Below are 18,091 nucleotides of genomic sequence, written 5' to 3'. Positions count from 1 at the left end.
TTCCTTTTGCCTGTATTTCTGTAATGCAATGAGCTGTTGTTCAGAAGTAAGAAAGCCACCTTAATTTTGGCGGTTGGAAGAACAGGTGCATAAGTTGGATTTGCCTGGTCTAACTATATTCTTAGCAGTAGGCAAATTTATTTCACAGTCTGAACACAAGTCTTTACCTTCACCCATAGGAATTTTCATTGCTTTTTCTTAATATTTCTAGATGTCTGATTATATACCATTTTGATATCGATCTCTAAATTATTTTAACAGGAATGGTATACATTTAAACATGAAACTTTGGATTAACAGAAAATTAGTATTCTGAATACTATTGATTTTATTTTTTTAGAAATAATATCAATCTAAAAGTCCTAAAATCTAAAATTTCACAGATTCTTGAGGAATTAGCTTGTAAATCAATACCAAAATTGTATGTCCCCCCCAAAATACATGTCAAGGGTATAATGAATTGACTTAATGAACCTAGAACTAAGAAATACTTTTACTTTAGGGAGGAAGAAGAGAGACCAAATGACTACAGTGCCCTGATCTTCTAAATCCTGAAGGTCGATAATAATGACCACCAGACTTGTAGAAGGCTGGCTTATTTGTGCTGCTGCTTTATTTTTTCCTGCTTCTGCAGGAATTTCGTTGCTCCTACCTAGATACCATATTCTGCCTCCTCAAAAGAACCCCCAAAACATTGAAACAAAAGTGACAATATTTGATTTGGGTGTTTGTAAACAAAATCTGAAATACTTTCAAATGGTGGAACATCCTTGAGGTTAAAAGCAGAATTTGTGACGTCAAAAATATACCCTGGGTTGCCTATGTTCTCCATCAATTTTTTTATACTAGTGTTTGTGCAGTTTCTGAGTCAAAAACAATCCCATACCTTATGAGGAAAGCCATGATTTTACTCTTAGCCTAATTGTAAATCTTAATCAAAGAATATTTTTGCCTAGCTATTATTACAAAATAAAAGAAAGAGAGAAAGAAATGGAAACATACTCTTAGGGGGAAAAAGTCTAAATAATAAAATGGACTATATACACATACTTCCTTGTATCTATCCATTTCCGTGGTGTTGGGCTCACCCTGTCACAGCTCCTCCGAGCCTTATGGTGGATGACTCAAGCTGGAGTAGGGACTGTGCTGCATTGTCAGTGTCCCCAACTCTTTACTGGGAAGCGGACACAGATGTCCATGACAACATTGACACAGCGGGATCTGCTTGAGGTTAATTGTATGTGTTCTCAGGGAATGAGGTGAGGGGAGCTGCTCTGTGAGGGTGGCCAAGTGGGAGACATGGCAGGTGATGCCCTGGCTGCTGGGGTACCATCCCCTGTCCACAAGCAGGTTGGGCAGGTGCTGGTGGCACCAGCAGGTTCTGACAGTTTTCTGGAGATCATTACACAGGAAGGGATGAGCCAGGTCTGATGTCGAGCCAGGAAGCTCAGTCCACAAGTGGAGAAGAAATAGGGCTGGGCATGGATACACCTAGGACATGGCTCAGGTAGGGTCTGGGGGGCTGAAATAGGGCCCCCAGGCCCACGGGCAGGTGGAATCGGTTCCCAGGGGCACTGGACAGGGCAATTATGGCCTGTTGGTACCCTCAGGGCTCTGACATTGATGTTTGTTTATTAGTCTGCGACTCCATTGTCTGAATTCTCTGTACATGTGTGTTTGATGTGTAGGATTATTCTCCTTTGACCTCTTTTTTTCTCAGTTTTTTATTGTGGGGTTCGTTTTTTTTTTTCTCCTCTAAAATCAGCTTTAGCCATCTCCTAAGGTTGCTTTCTTTTAAAGACTGCTAATTGACCCAGCGAGTTGCTTATAGCCCTACTCACTCTGGTACCACCCTGTGCCTGTACTTTCAATATCTGCTATCATGCCATGATTGTAGTCCTCTAAACTGCATTTTTATTTTACAGTAATAGTTTGTTCTCTGCAGAATATCTACTTTAGGTACAGAAATACATCAAAATTGTTATAGATAGTCACTAGCCCGTGCAATCTCAAAGCTAAGTTAAAGGTAAAACAGATTAGGATATGTCACCTGGTTATTAGAGAATTGCTATTACAACTAAACGAGCTAAACAGCAGCTGAAGACTAGCTTAGAGAAAATATGACTCACAAGGTCTAGTCCTGCAGCCCTGCACAGTTGATGCAAAACCTGTGGCCTGTTAGTAGCATTGGCAATTTCTTTGGTTGTAGGCCGGTAGATAACATTGTTTATTGCTTCAGAAATTTAGAAGATTACTTCTGAATGAAAATAGATGCTGTTTTATGCTGGCTTCAGGATTTTACTTCAGTGTTGCCTTTATTTTATTACATGCCTTTTAGTAATTCTCAGTCTTGCTATTGCAAGACATGGGTTTTGACAGGCTGTTGGGTCCCTTAATTTGTGTTTTCAACTGCTCATTGTCCAGACTAAAGAAGTTAAGGAACAGTTCAATTGTAAAACACTGCTTATCATTTAGGTGGAATTCTGCTGTATCTGATTACAGTTATGTTCATTTGCATATATTCCCTGTTCTAAAATATTAAAAAAGCCATTAGAATCACTTTAATAAAATAGAGCTTTGTATCAGCTTGGAGGGCAGGATCTTCAAACTGATTTTAGATGACTATTTCTCCTTTTAGTTTACTAGACTTCTTATTCTTTTGTAAGCGAAAGGCAAATCAGACGTTTGGAATTTAATTTTTTTCTTTTAATTTTATGTGCCATCCCCTTTCTCACCCTTATAATGACTGCAGTGCAGTTTCTTTTAATGATGTTTCTCTAGCAATATGGATCTACAGTGCTGTCATTAATCAAACATTTGCCTAATTTACTCTATCAAAAGGTCATGTGAAATTTAGTTGCATCTCTCTGCTTAAATAGCAACTCCTTTAGACTGTTGTCATCCATCTCATAATACCTATGAAGCCTAGCATACACACTTTTCAAAACTGAAGTTTCAGTATGTACATTACCTGATTTTGCTTTCCTAATTCTAGTGCCAGTAAAGGTACTGCAGAATTCAGGAATGTGTTTAAGATGGGAACTTGGACTTCACTGTGTTTATGCTTCTCCTTCTGCCAATGATGGAAAATAGCTCAGATTTAATGCTGAGCTATTTTACAACATCATGGAATTACAGATATCGCTAATCAAACCAGTAATAAGGGAATCCAATTTTTTTCTCTCCAAAGAGTCATTATCAGCTAATAGGTTCCCAAATCAAATGTGCTATTTAAACCACACTGTGCTCAAGTCATTAAATAGAAAGAACTCCCCCTCCCTTAGCCCCAGACCCTTTAAATTAAGGAAGTACAAATTTGAAAATTCTAGTCTCCAACCCAATTATATTTTCCTTTGCCATTTTCATGGCACTTCACTCTAGACTGGAAGATACTTTAGCAGAATAGATAGTATATTTTATTCTATTGATTAAGACACTGATCTACTGATCAGTCACATCATGTTATTAAGAAGATTGCAGTTGTGACTGTAGTTACTCTGGTTCAGTTTCCTGCTATAAATGTTACAACTGGAAGAATTTAATATTTTCAGGAGTTTTTAGCTGGCTTCAAAAGTTTCCATGAATTTGTTCCTAATGTTTGATATTACTTTGTTTACAAAGCCCGTAACTAGTGATCTAGGCAAACAGAACTAAAACTTCATGGAATTATATTGATCTGGAAGCTGAGCCTCCAGGATGTATGTTTAGGATATTTTGCTATCTCGGTATGTGAGAATATTTCACGTTTTTCACAGCTGTCTACTCAGGTCCCTGTAAACCTTTGCTGATTTATGGATTAGTACATATACTTTGTTCAAAGGAAATACAGATTTTATTGGCAGAGTATAACTTGATTAGAAAATTTAATCTTTCCAAATCTGTTTACTTGGTGCTCCATATTCTTCTGTGTTGCCTCTTGTTCCTGTTCCGGTCCCTATTTGTTGTTAGGGTAAGCAAAGAGAAGTATCCTGAGCTGCTTCTGGGGAAAAAACCCAAACCTTTTAATTAGATGAAAAAACGCTGATTATATAAACAAATATTCAGTGTTTACCTGCAGGTCTATCAGTCTCTTGAAAATTCATGCCAAAATGTATTAAAAATTTGAAGCCCCAATTTCTATGTCAGTGAGTAAGAGTCTTTGATTTATATAATTGTTACAACTGTGAATCTGTGTTTGCATAATCACATAGAGCATAGAGGCCTGGGGATACAATGCACGCATGCTTTTTACACCAGCGGTCTCTTTCACTGATCCCCAAAGCACCCCAACAGTTTGATGGGCTGCCTTCCCTCTTCAGCCTTCCTGGGTGCTTCCAGTCACAGCAGCGATGAAAAGCAAGCAAAATGCTTTCATTTTATTTCCATGGAAAGAAGTAGGGTACAAGAAGGCCCTAGAAAATGTGGACTATTTTGTCTTTTTCTCTTTGTGAGCAAAGGAATGTGGTTCCTTTGCTATACTACTACTTATCAACACATTTAACTGGTGCTAGTGCTGGGTGAAGCAATTGCTGCTATCCGTGTCATGCCTGCAAAGAAAGGGGAGTGAAGAACCTTTGAGACTTTAGGTGTGGCAAAACTTCTGTGGAGGCGGGAATGATGCAACGAATAGGGGAAGGTAAACTGTGGTGACTCCTGGCTTCTGTTAAAGGCTCATAAGCAAAAGCTTGGACTTAAAAAGCTAAAGAGCACTGAATTAGCAACTGTTCAGACAAAGCTTGCTGTTGTCAGATTCTATCGAATTAGCCTTTTGAAAGTAAGATATTTTTTCATTTTAAACAACTAAGTCTTATCACTATACTATATTGTAGTATTTTTTTGATGTTTCTTTTTAATTCTAAAAATTACTAGCATGTTGTACATTGTCAGTATAACAAAGTTACAGATTATTTTTGAAATTTCTGTCACTTGTATGAGAAAATAAAACTTGTATGAGAAAAGAAGAGGAGAAACGTACGTGGCTTTACTTTTTTGTTCCTGTCACTATCACTTTTATCTAAATATATGCAAACATCGTTAAATCTTTGAATACTATAAAATCATAAAACTTTTTACCTTGGGCTCACTTCTCAAAAAATAGTTTGAATATTCTCTCAGTTATCAGCTCACATTCTATACCTATGTAAAACAAACATTTCTAACTGTATTAAGTGATCCAATGTAATATTTGGAGAAATATGAGAATGTGTTACCTTTGGAAAAAAATATTTAATTTTCCTTTTCAAAATGACTGACACAGGAGTCATTCACATTGGCACATAAATATATGCCATTAAGTTATTAACAGCACTGTAACAGATTTTAACTAAAATCTAGTTAGTAGGGTAGAAATCTAAAAAGATTTCGGAGTTCCTTCCATTTTTGTCATACCTATTCTTCTGCAAAAGTAGCCCGTCTTGCTACCACTTTACTAACTAAAGTGGCATCAGAGGAGAGTTTTCAATTAGCTCATTCTAGAGCTTTTTAAAAATCTGTCTACAGACGCTTTTGCATATGTGATGTCAAGGTTATAAGGTCTAACATCTTATGACCTGCCATCAGTAGAATCAATGGACTGCATCACATCATAAGGAGGATTCTTAGCACACATTTGATATAATGCATTATCAATCTTCTTTTTAATGGTTCCCAAGCTATTGGACCTTACACTTCTCACTTGTACAAGAATTAATGCTGCCCATCATCCATCTCATACCATTTTAATTTAGGAAAGAAATTCTACATTATTTCAACATAATGTAATGTTATATAATATAATTGGAAGCTGCTTGAAACTGAGCAGAGTCTCAGAACTTCAGAAATAATCCCAGCAGACAATGAAAGTATGAAGGTCATAATGAATCTTTGGATGTATGGAAATTATCTTTTGCACAGTGGAATAAAGAAGAAATTTGGCATCCAGGGCTTGCTTTCAAGTCCAGTATTAGGGGGGAATCTGAAGCTGCCAACAAAACTGATGATGGAACATGGAGGGAAGTTTCTGCAGGAAAGTTGATGTTCAAAAAGAAATCCATTTATCACCACTGTGTAATCCCTGTCTAGGCTTTCATGATGCGTTTTAATCAGGGTGATAACCTTGACCTGTTATTGGAATTATTGATGTGTCTATAAAGCAAGCACTGGAAATTTTAAGTGTTGGCATAGGTGTAATTGAGACAGTATGGTTTTTTCTCTGTGGAATTTTAAATTTTGACTTCTGTGTGGAAGATGCAAGAATTTATCTATAATGGGATGAGATTCTTTTATTCCTCAAATCACTCCCAGTAAGTCAATTAGATCTGTTCTGCAACAGCTCTTCCAATATAAAAAAATGCTTGTGAGAGTCTCACCTGAGAAGAAATCAGGGATACCTGGCCTAGCCTCTTTTTAGCATGGCTATTAAAATCTCCAAAACCATAACCAATATCACTAAGTCTCCAGTTCCTGTTTACTTTACTATAATGGTATATGAAAAGGATTTCATAGAATCATAGAATGGTTTGGGTTGGAAGGGACCTTAAAGATCATTGAGTTCCAACCCCCCTGCCATGGGCAGGGACACCTCCCACTAGACCAGGTTGCTCAAAGCCCTGTCCAACCTGGCCTTAAACACCTTCAGGGATGGGGCATCCACAGCTTCCCTGGGCAACCTGTTCCAGTGTCTCACCACCCTCACAGTAAAGAATTTCTTCCTAATACCTAATCTAAATCTGCCCTCTTTCAGTTTAAAACCATTACCCCTCATCCTATTGCTACACTCCCTGATAGAGAGTCCCTCCCCATCTTTCCTGTAGGCCCCCTTTAAGTAGTGGGAGGCAGCTATAACGTCTTCCTGGAGCCTGCTCTTCTCCAGGCTGAACAACTCCAATTCTCTCAGCCTGTCTTTATGTAGTTTTGCTTTTGACAAAGTGAATGTAAAAGGGTTGGTTTGCATCAGCCTGGATTCTGTGAGCTGTTTGTGCTTATCCATTCATGTGACTTGCCAGCAATTTGGTTTGGGTGTGAATCTCAAAGTAAGAAGGTGCTCACTCTGCATTAACATTGTCCAGACTGGGACAGTGGGGAGCTAGTGTGCAGTAATTAGCACACTGTAGATCATCACCTTAAATGCTGCAACCTCCTTATGTCAGCAAGACCTTTGGGCACACTGAGGATGCCTGTACGCAACATAACTCATTATATTTTGATTAAAACCCTCTTAGAGGAACGTTATTATAGAGTTGCCAGTGGTTTGTAAATTCACTGCCCAGATTACTCAATGCTGTCTTTTCTAAGTAGGTAAGAACTTAAGAGTAATGGATAGAGTAGCATAAAAGAATGTTAACAACCATGAGAAAAAGAGTAGTATCAGCCACTTAGCTTTTGTCTGTCTATAAGAGAGCTCTTGCTGAGTAAGAATTTATAAATAATTAAAACATTATTGCCTTTAAATAAATAAACAACAATTCCCTTTCTGTAAATACGTGCCTTAGATAAACACACACTGTGCAATCCAATACAGTTTATTTGCTGAACCTATGCCATGTACTACATAGTAGATCAAATTAGGCGATCAGAAGTCAGGGCAAATTAAATGTTATTACCTATTAAATAATTACTTTTCCATTTAAAACCTGTGGAAAAAGTTATTCATGACTGCAGAAAATAATACTCTAGTGGTTGATTTACTAATGCAACTTTAGATATATATTTGCACTGGACAGAGCATTCTTTGTGTTGCACGCAGTATAAACAATAGAATTTCTGGAATGCTTTACAGAGACTACAAGTAACATGTTTTTTTTGTGTGTATTTGTTTGTTCATTTTATTCACTTCAACAAGTGGCTCCTTTAGGAGCTCCTTTACCTGTGAGGGTAAATGAAAACACTTCCTTTTTATTAGTAACATGGCCTTTTGGTATTATTCCTAATAAAATTTTTGCATAACACTACCTTCAACCTCCGGGTTTGTCCTTCTTTTAAAATCCATAAATAATGGAGGCTCAGCTCATCATTTGCGAGTTCTTTTAGAACTAGAAAGAAGTCTTGTAGGAAAGGCATTTCTCCCCTCATGGCTATCATTGCTGGAGTCATATAATTTTCTGTATGTTTTTATCTCCCTCATATCCTACCACATAATCAACTTTGCTTATTCTTCACCTTCAAAAAATAAATAGCTAGGCACCCTGCTTTGATTTGTAATGCAAATTACTTCAGCTCCATGAATGCGTGTATCTCTGTTTTGAAGACAGTTGTCATTGCCACTCAGTTGACCTTAGCACTTGTTTTCTGTGCTTCAATGATCTGGCCCTAATGAAACATTTTTCATAAATACCTACATTTTGTGGAAGGAATTCTTAAAAATACAAATAAAAATGTTTACACTAGCTTAGTCCTCTGAAGCCATGGGCTCTTTCAGTCTCTAGAGAAATATACAGGGCAGTAGGAAAAAAACATGCATCGCAAGAAGATGGCAGGTTTTCCGAAGGGGCAGGAAAAAGAAGCATCAAAAAGGGGAAAAAAAATTACCAGTGTACATCCAGGTCAGACTGACACATGGAAAAAGTAACTTTAAAAAGGAAAAACATCCCCCTTTTAATTCAAAATACAACCCAAGAAACAAAGTCTGTAGAAAGCGAAGCTCAAATAATTGGAAAAAATAAAGCATCATTAGCTTACATTAATTTACCATAACCCAACGAATACAGAAAGCATGACCGTTTTTTCCAGTTCATAACTGATCTGTTAATTAAAGTGTTCAGAATACCTAATTGGCTTATTTACTACATGTCTAGATGGGGAGGGGGTGAAAAAATAATACCGAGCTCTCTCTTAAATTTTGTGTGTGTGAAACTTTTTCTGCAGCAATCATTTGCAGAGGCAGCGGTTCCAATTCCAGCTGGAGACATAAGGTACATGGGTGGCTGTCTGGGGACACAGATGGACGGGGACAGCAGATCCACCCTGGCTCTTCTGAGCAGCTAGCTTTTCTCAGACAAAACTCAACTTAGTTCATTAATTGTTTCTGAAGCTAATGAATGGCTGACTCTGGCAGGAAAGTGGCTGTGCTGATGGCAGAGAGTAGGCAGCCTCACAGACAGCCAGACTGGATCCGTATATCACAGATATACTTTTCCTGTATCCTTATGGAGCAGTGCAGCTCTGGCTGTTTATCCCCAGAGCATCCGAATTCAGCACTCTTGACTATCCTAAAAGCCCAGAGTTGAATCTGAAGGTTTCTCAAGCAGCATTGGGACATTAACCTGTAAATAATTGAGAAATTTGTTTAGGTGTTCTTTCTGGCCTCATCTCTATGCTATCTTGAAAAGGCAGATCTGTTTAGCTCTCCAGCTCCCCTCAAAATACTTATATTCTTATTTGCGTTTGAGCAGGAGCTAATTCCCTCAAACATGGTGTGGCTGACAAGTTTACACTTGAGCTTTATGGGCGAAGTAGTACATCTGGTCTTCCTCTTTCCTACTGTTTGTATCAGCTGCTTCAAATTTCACATGGATGTGCCATACAGGTAAGATAGTTTGAAAGTTCTCAAAGTGTTCAAGACCAGGTTGGATGGGGCTTTGAGCAATCTAATCTAGTGGAAGGTGTCCCTGCCCATGGAAAGGGGGTTGGAACTAGATGATCTTTAAGATCCCTTCCAACTCTAACCATTCTATGATTCTATGATTCTTACAGTCTTTCTAAATGTCATTAAAATTGAATTGCTTTTATTTGGTATGTGTTTCAGAAGCGTTCATCAAGTTTACATTCACAGAAGTATCACCTTTACATGGAGGTATTAGTCAGACGGTGTATAGGTGTTAGTGCAAGAAGAGTATTGCCAATGGCAGGTTCTTGCCTGCATAAAAATAACTTTTCACAGAAGGACGTCAGTCCTTGTAAATTGGGTACTAAATTATATAATCAATACATTTAAATACATTGCACACATTACCTCTGGTGTCTAATTTAAATTCTTAAAACAGGGAGTGGAGTTTTATCCTATTTGAAAAGCTGTCACACTTTAAAATTAAATTTTAGTGTTAGTATAAAGGCTGAGACTTTGGCTGAAAAATGCACAGTAATGACACATTAGAGTTCTGCTAGATGCCTTCTCAACACAATGCCTCACGAGAAACTTGCCTACACTGGAGTTGGCACATTTAACAAGCAAATTAGAAAACTTCCTATTCCTCAGACAATGGAGCTACTGTGTTTGTACAGGTGAATGGGAACATGCGGGATTAAAAAAAAACAACATCAACATAGGAGAACTGGCCAACCTCTTTTGACAGGTCCAGTACATTTAGGAGTAGCAGGGACTGACAGTTAAGATATCCTAGGCTAGGTTACGTCCACAGATACTTCAAATCAAGATATAGAGATGTGTGAGCTTCATCTGGAATTGAGGCAAAGATGCAATGAGTGTACAGAAAATGCACTGTCAGCTGCTTCCAACATAGGTGCCTCTTGTCAGACACTGTGTTTCACCCTCTCCTGCACACAAAATGCAGGTTTTACTTACGTAAGTAGATGGATTTAGTGCAACTGGGTAGATAGCTTCTTCAAGCACAGCCAGAGCACTGTCTTTCCTAAATAAGTCATAAACAAGTGCAAATGCTGGTAGAAATGGGAGCTATTTGGCTACCATTATAACCTCCTAGTACAGTAATACCCTGAAAGAGAGAAAAGAAATAATGCGATAAAATGAGTCTATTTGCTGCAGGATGAGAGAGTGCAGCTATTATTCATATTTCAGCTTTCACAATTAGACTTAGATTATTCACAAGCAAATCTGAGCTACACAGTAAGAGACAGAACATTAATGCTCATTTTTCTGTATATGAGTTATCACGTAAGTCACAAAAAAATATCTCTGAATCTGGAAGAATCTGACTTGGCAGCTAGTCCCACATCATAGATTTGCTGCTGTTTTCACTTTGTTTTGTCTCACTTTCTTAGATGAAAGTATTTTTTAATCTGGTTTTGTTTAATACTCACTTTAATATTGATAAAAATGATAGAGGTGCACATACGTTTGAAGGGAAAAAAGTGCATACTGAGCAAGATCACTTACTCTAGAAAACTTCAGGTTTACACAAACCTTGTATAGCCATCTATAGGTGAAAAGGGAAGAGGTGAACAATAGAGTGTTGTATAGATCCCACTCAGAGCACTTTGAGCAAGAGAAAATCCTTCCCTTGAGTGAGAGTACTTTTCCTTTATTATGTTATCACTGTAGCTGAGATTTGAGTCAGCTTTGTGCAGAATGGCAGATGACTATAACACTGCAGGGTGAGAAACTGTTGGTGTAATTAAGAAGTAACAATTTAGTTATGCTGACCCAGAAATAATAATAATAAAAAAGCTATAATAGTTTCTGTGCTCTTTTCTGTATGGAGATCTGTTGTGCTGAAAGACAGCTAAGGACCAAGTAACCCTCAGAAGAAATGTCAATAGTAGTTTAACCCTTTCCTTCCGCTCTCTGCCCTGCTTTTCTCTGTCTGAAGTGATCCATTTGTTTAGCTGTGATACATTGTTCACATAGGATAATATTGTTCTGTATTGGACGTCTTTCACAGAATCACAGAATCACAGAATTATCATAGTTGGAAGGGACCTCTAGAGATCATCTCGTCCAACTCCCCTGCTAAAGCAGGGTTGCCCAGAGCACATTACTCAGGACTGCATCCAGGCGGGTCTTGAAAATCTCCAGAGAAGGGGACTCCACAACCTCCCTGGGCAGCCTGTGCCAGTGCTCTGTCACCCTCACCGTAAAGAGTTTTTCCGTGTATTTGAACGGAACTTCCTGTGTACTAACTTGTGCCCGTTACCCCTTGTCCCGTTACTTGGAACCATTGAAAAGAGCCTGTCTCCATCCTCCTTCAACCCAACCTTTAGATACTTGTACGCCATAATAAGGTCTCCCCTCAGCCTTCTCTTCTCCAGGCTAAAGAGTCCCAGCTCTCTCAGCCTTTCCTCATAAGGCAGATGCTCCAAGCCCTTAATCATCTTAGTTGCCCTTCGCTGGACTCGCTCCAGCAGTTCCCTGTCCCTCTTGAACTGGGGAGCCCAAAACTGGACACAGTATTCCAGTTGTGGCCTCACCAGTGCAGAGTAGAGGGGGAGAATGACCTCCCTCGACCTACTGGCCACACTCTTCCCTATGCAGCCCAGGATTCCATTGGCCTTTTTGGCGACAAGGGCACATTGCTGGGCCATGGATAATTTACTGTCTACCACAACCCCCAGATCCTTCTCCTCCAAGCTACTTCCCAGCAGGTCCGCCCCTAACCTATACTGATGCCCAGCATTCTTCCTCCCCAGGTGCAGGACCTTGCACTTGGTTTTGTTGAACCTCATTAGGTCTTTAGTAGTTTGTCAATCAAATAAGAAAGAACTGAATATTGATAATGAGCTATTGTGTCTTCAGAGCCCTAATCTTTTCTGACTGCTTCTAGGACAGATGTATATTTCTTTTAGAATGGACTTATATTCTTTGTTACAAAATTTGTTTGAATTCTCAATTTTCCAAGTCACTCAGTGTTAGGTAAATTGTTTCTACTGAGATTCATGGGGCTGTATATTTGATAAGCAGTGGGAAAAAAAGGAAGAAAGCTTGAAAAGCTGCTTTTTGAAAGGCTGTGTTTTAGATGTGTTTGCTTTTCAATATTGACTATCATCAAATTTAGCATTCCTGCTGGGCTTTTAGGCACTTTACTCCTAGTGAGCTAATTCTGCTTTGGTTAAGAAAGTTGTCAGAAATGTTCTGATGTTTGTAAGGATCAAAGAGTCCTATGGTATGTAAAAATAGGCACTTGACTGTGTCTATTAACTACATAATATTTATAGATCAGGAATGAGTAGCCATAAGCTATCTTATATCCATCCCTGGCTTCTTAGCTTTTTCTAGTACAGACTGGGTGATAGGAAGATGAATTGGTTTTGAGGGAAGAATCAGGTGACATTTGGCAACCTTGTAAAAGAGGAGTAAACAAGATTGTTGCTGAGCAAAACAGGGTATTATTCTTTTGCTGGGAAAGGAATATTGTTGGGTATAACATAGTGCTGCACTGAGAGGGCTTTACCTGACATTCTACCAAATGTGGACTATACAGAAATTAGATGTTTTTTTCAATAGACAAGCCAAGTGGTTTTTAACACGTACAGAGAGAGATGGTACACAAACTGCTTTTCTTTCTTCAGTACCAAGAAGTTGTCTGTTTTCTATGGTTGGGAAAGAATCTCCAACAAAAGCCAGTGCTGGGATTATTCAATTTGCTGACTTTAGCAGCTGGTCAGCAACATCTCCCATAACACATTTTGAAAACATAGAGATGATTGTTGATTGTACATGCTGGTTTCCAGGTGGGGTTTTTTGTTGTGGTTTTCTTTTTCTTCTCTTTTTTTTTTTTTTTTTCTAATTATGATTAACCATTTTCGAAATTAGGCCAAAATGGTGCTCAGCTATCAGGAAGAAAAATTTGCATGACAAATTTTAAAAATAACGGTTATTGAAAGACCAGAGAAGCTATTAATTATGAGGCCAACCATTGTGAGCAATCTCTAAAAGTTGCTTTAATGAACTTCTAGTTTCAAGGAAAACCCAAATTCTACGTATTATATGCAGAATATATTATCTTAAACACACTGGTGAAAATACTTTATCTCTTTCTTATCTTGAAACAGGAAGTAATGTGAAATGCAGCTAAGGCGGCAACCAACACATTTACCAGCAACGGCTGCTAAGCCACATCCAAACTCATCTGGAAAGAAGTACTGTAGCTGGGGATCAAAGCAGAGATATGAGAAACTAAGTAGGAATTGGCAAGAAATTATTTTAGACATTCTAGTTCTCAGGTTTCTGCTAGACTTTAGTTAAAGGAATTATATTGAGTGGGGAGGGTGGGTTTTTTTCCGCAGCTGTCTACTCTGAGGCTGGAGCACCTTGCTTATAAATATGTGGTATTGGCCTCCCTTTGAGAAAAGCTACTAGCTTACCAGCTCACTAGGTGTGATATGGCAATTCCTATGCTCTTATCTTGTTCTCTTACAGCTGGTCCCTCCATGAGGCTGGAGACACAGTGATAGGGTTTGCTGGGGAAATCCACAGGCTTATCCAATTTTATGGATGATTGCAGCACTTTCAGCGTCTCAGACTCACCCACAAAGGCATGGAAGTTTAAAGGAACAGGGGAAGTTAAGTGCAAGTAAGAAAGAAGACAGGAGAGACCCCAAAGTAAATCGATTTACCCTGTTGGCATAGATTCAGAGCTTATTGAAAAATAGAGTTGGGACTGTGAAGTAAAAACTACAAACAGGCTCCTAAGTTAATAGAGGTAAGGAAATAACATAAGTAAACCCTTCGGTTTGACAAAAGTACTGGAGTTACCAGAATCGTTAAGCCATATAATTTTCAGTCACCCGGAAAGAGCTTTTCCCCTTTCTCTCTGTCTTTCGTTTCCTGAAGACAGAAGTGTTCTCGTGCCTTAGTCACTGGCAAGTTTTTTCTGTTTCATATTTAGAAGGTTGCACACATTTTTCAGCTGGCCGCGTAACTGCAAAAATGCATTGTCTGCATAGTCTAACATGACTCATGAAACAGGGCTAAAAGCTTAGCTATAGAAATGCTTATAATGATTTCAGAAACTTATCGTTCATTACTTTGCAAGCAAGGAAATTGAACGCTGTAATCATAGCTTTTATCTTGTAAATTTACCCTAACAACTTTAAAAAGGGCATAAGATTACAGCTAAAGAACAGGATGCTGCTCATCAGAGTAATGAGCAGCATTGTGAGATTTCAGATTTCTGTCAAGGTGCTGGAATCTATTACAGAAAGTAATTTAATTATGCACTTTATTATCTGTAATAAATATAAATTGACTGGTTTACTTCCAAAATGTCCAATTAAATATAGGTATTATTTATCCATGCATACTGGAAGCTCATTTTTAGCATTTTTTTATAAGTCCTTTTCCCAGCAGAGGTGGTACTATTAACTGTTCTCATGCTTTCTCCTTGTGTATTAGACAAAGGCTACTGATGCTACTGATGCAGAATACTGCAAAACTGCGTGAATGGCATAATAGTGTCTCAACAGAAGCTGATAGCCTTATTTAAAACATAATGCTAATACTGGAAGTTTAATATGGGCTGCTATTATGGATGATTTTAAACTACCAACAGTACCAGCCAAACAGAAAAAAAAATGGATGCATTGAATATGGGGTCTATAAAACCTTAATTCAAAAGATTACACCTAGAATTAGTTTTGATGTTGTTCCATACCGGCAGTATTGGTTAGTAAGTATTTACAGAGCTTTAAACAATGAGTATATGCAACTTCCTGATAAACTATATTTTAAACGTGCTCCCACTTCCTACTCTCAAGAAAGAAAACCTAAGGACTTTAAAGGTGTAGGGACTTGTAGCTATTTTGGCAAATCTAATAGGAATGAGCTAAATTGTAAGAGGTTACATGAACCTGGAAAGAGGAGAAAAGAGATAGAAATTTGCAAATGTACATAAAAAAATTGGGCCTCTAAATTCCATTAATTTTCCAGGCAAGTTTAGCAGATAAATCCCTTTTCTGTTTTTAATATTTAACAGAGGGAGTGTCAATCTTTTTTTCTTTATAATTTGTATGGAAAACATAAGGTAGGAATAACACGAATTCAGATCTGTTGAAATAAAGCTACGTTGACATGCAGTGGCTATACAAGTAACTCAGTAAACTGCTTTCAACAAATTGGGGCACATTTTAAAAAGTAGTTGTCATCTGAATACCACTGTCTGGTTCAAACCGAAGGTATATGATGCACTTTCTCTTGTGGATAGTGCTAGTGAAGGAAGATTATGTAAAAAAGACAACCATTTGTGTTTGTTCCTAAAGGAACCCTCAGGCCAGAAAGTTTGCAAATGTCTGTCTTAGGTTTTATTAAGCTAATGTACCATGTCCACATTTGATTTCTTTTTATTCCCAGAGTGATTATATTGTGGGTTTTTTAACTATGTGTCTTTGAAAGTATAGAATATGCTTCTTGAATATAGAATTAAGCATCAGACTTTCCTTTGACAAGTAGATGGTTGAACCCATAAAATGAGGTTCACCAATTTATCTAAACATTTATTTGGAAGAGTAGCTCATATCAAATGTAAGAGGAAACCCCCAAATGATAAAGCTAGTCTTTTATAACAATTATCATATTATACAAAGGGTTTTGTTGTGTAACTTTTCATTCTCTTCATTGGTAGCTTAGCACAGTCAATTAAAATCCCCAGAAGTGTCCAGAAACTCAGTTTAATAGCACAATAATGTCTGAATATTGAGTTGGGGGTACAAAAAGCTAACTCCCCTGTCTGGAGGAGGAGCTCATGGACTTCAGCTTTCTCACAAAGTTTGCTCACATGAAAAGAATCCTTTCAGATGGGAGAAGACTGATCTTTTAGGGGCTGTTTGCATTTCATGCCTGTGGTACTTTGAAACAAAAAAAAAGGCAAAAAAAAAAAAAAAAAAGAAAAGCTGTATTTCATCTATTGCTGTACCGGTACCCTCTGTGTCACAGCTATTTCCATGACCTCAGATTCCAGGAACAGATATTCAGGGCTAATGGGAAGAGGCATCACATCATAAAGAGAGACATCACCAAGAAAAGTTTTAAAAGGTTATATGACTTAAAAAGCTGGTGGCTGTGGCAGAGGTGTTAAGTTTGTGGCAGCGTGCAGTGATTTTGGTGGTAGTCGGAAACAGAGTGCATTGATATATGTCACAGCTTGTTCCAAAACCTGCTGATGGAACGATGTCCTTTGACTTTGGTAGCTTTTGGATCAGGCATTTTGTTGGCACCGTTATCGTCATCTTTTCATCCTAGGCAGGCGTTAAGCAAGCGTATGCTGCAAGTCATCAGACTGATTGAAAAACGTGTAATAAGGATTGCTGTGTTTTTGGAACACTGGAATGCAAGTGGAAATTTTTCAGTTGCTTGATTCCTGAGGCTTGTCACTTTGGAAACTCAGCTTTAGCATTGAAGAAACTTATCACTGCAGATCTGGCATGATGGAGTGTAACACAATATGTTCTGACTAGCATGTAATCCCTCAGCTGATGATTGTAGCTCCAGGGAGGTTAACATGGCACAAGCCACTGCTTTAGATCACTTTGCATGGTGCTTGGCAATGCGCAGCCTTAGAACATGAATTTGTCAGGCAAAATTGTACAAAGGTTGAAAAAATCAGTGGCAACGAAAACTATTTCAGTTACCATGCATTTAAGGATTCTTATAAGAGCAAGGAATGTAATGCTCTTGCTAAGATGCTGACTATGATCCAAACATTTGTTATGCCAGGAGCGTTGTAACAGAGAATTTTGAGTCTGTAAAGAAAGATGGGTAGAAATCCTATGCCCTGAGGAATCCACAATACTTTCTCCATGTTCTTTTACCCATTAAGACTCTAAAATTAAACTTTTTTTTTTAAATCTACAATGAAGCATATTAAATTACAGTTATCTTGCCTTTCAGATTTCTGAGTAAGTTTTTAAATCCAGCACTTGATCTTGCACATTGCTGAGCTTTTTTCCGGTTCTAGAAGATGCGCTGGTGTCTGTTCTAAGGTCATTGTGCAGCTAGTGACACTACTCAATATAATGAACTGTAAGCACAATATTGCTATTGACATTGTTGGAAAAATATTGGAGAAGGTAGCAAAATGTTGTTGCATCTGTTATAGGGCAAGCTTAATCTGCTCTTACATTTGTGACTCTAGTATTTCTCCAGTGATGGTAGCAAATGACTATTGGAGGAAAAAGAAATGTTTACTGCTCCCAATTCACCAACTCCATTGTGAAACTATTGGTGAATCTTTTGTGATAAATTTATACTTTTTTTTTAGTATATTAGAATCTCATTATTTTTCAAATCCATGGCATTAATACACAACTTCCTTTACAAAACAAGAGTTTGAAAGTTCATATCTAATTTTTTGCTGGTCTTGTGTCCTTTCCTACTTTTTCTTCCAGAATGGGTTTAAGAAATATAGTGTATGTTTCTCAATCTCTGAGTTTATTTGTTGTTTTTTGTTTTTTTTTTTTCTTTTGGCTTTCTTTGGGCGACTCTAGAAGTTCTCAAAAATACCTATTC

At 37.9% G+C, this 18,091-nt stretch overlaps 1 protein-coding gene across 1 annotated transcript in view; it reads left to right on the top strand.

Moving 5' to 3' along the window:
- Positions 1-18,091, top strand: part of CNTNAP2 (contactin associated protein 2) — a gene marked incomplete at both ends in the record, with an annotated part of 1,160,915 nt that overhangs the window by 360,714 nt on the left and 782,110 nt on the right. The window lies entirely within an intron of this gene.

Source organism: Vanellus vanellus, assembly GCF_965231255.1.
Source record: "Vanellus vanellus genome assembly, chromosome: 2".
Taxonomy (NCBI): domain Eukaryota; kingdom Metazoa; phylum Chordata; class Aves; order Charadriiformes; family Charadriidae; genus Vanellus; species Vanellus vanellus.
Note: the sequence above shows the minus strand (reverse complement) of the source record. Positions and strands in the feature narration are given on the sequence as shown.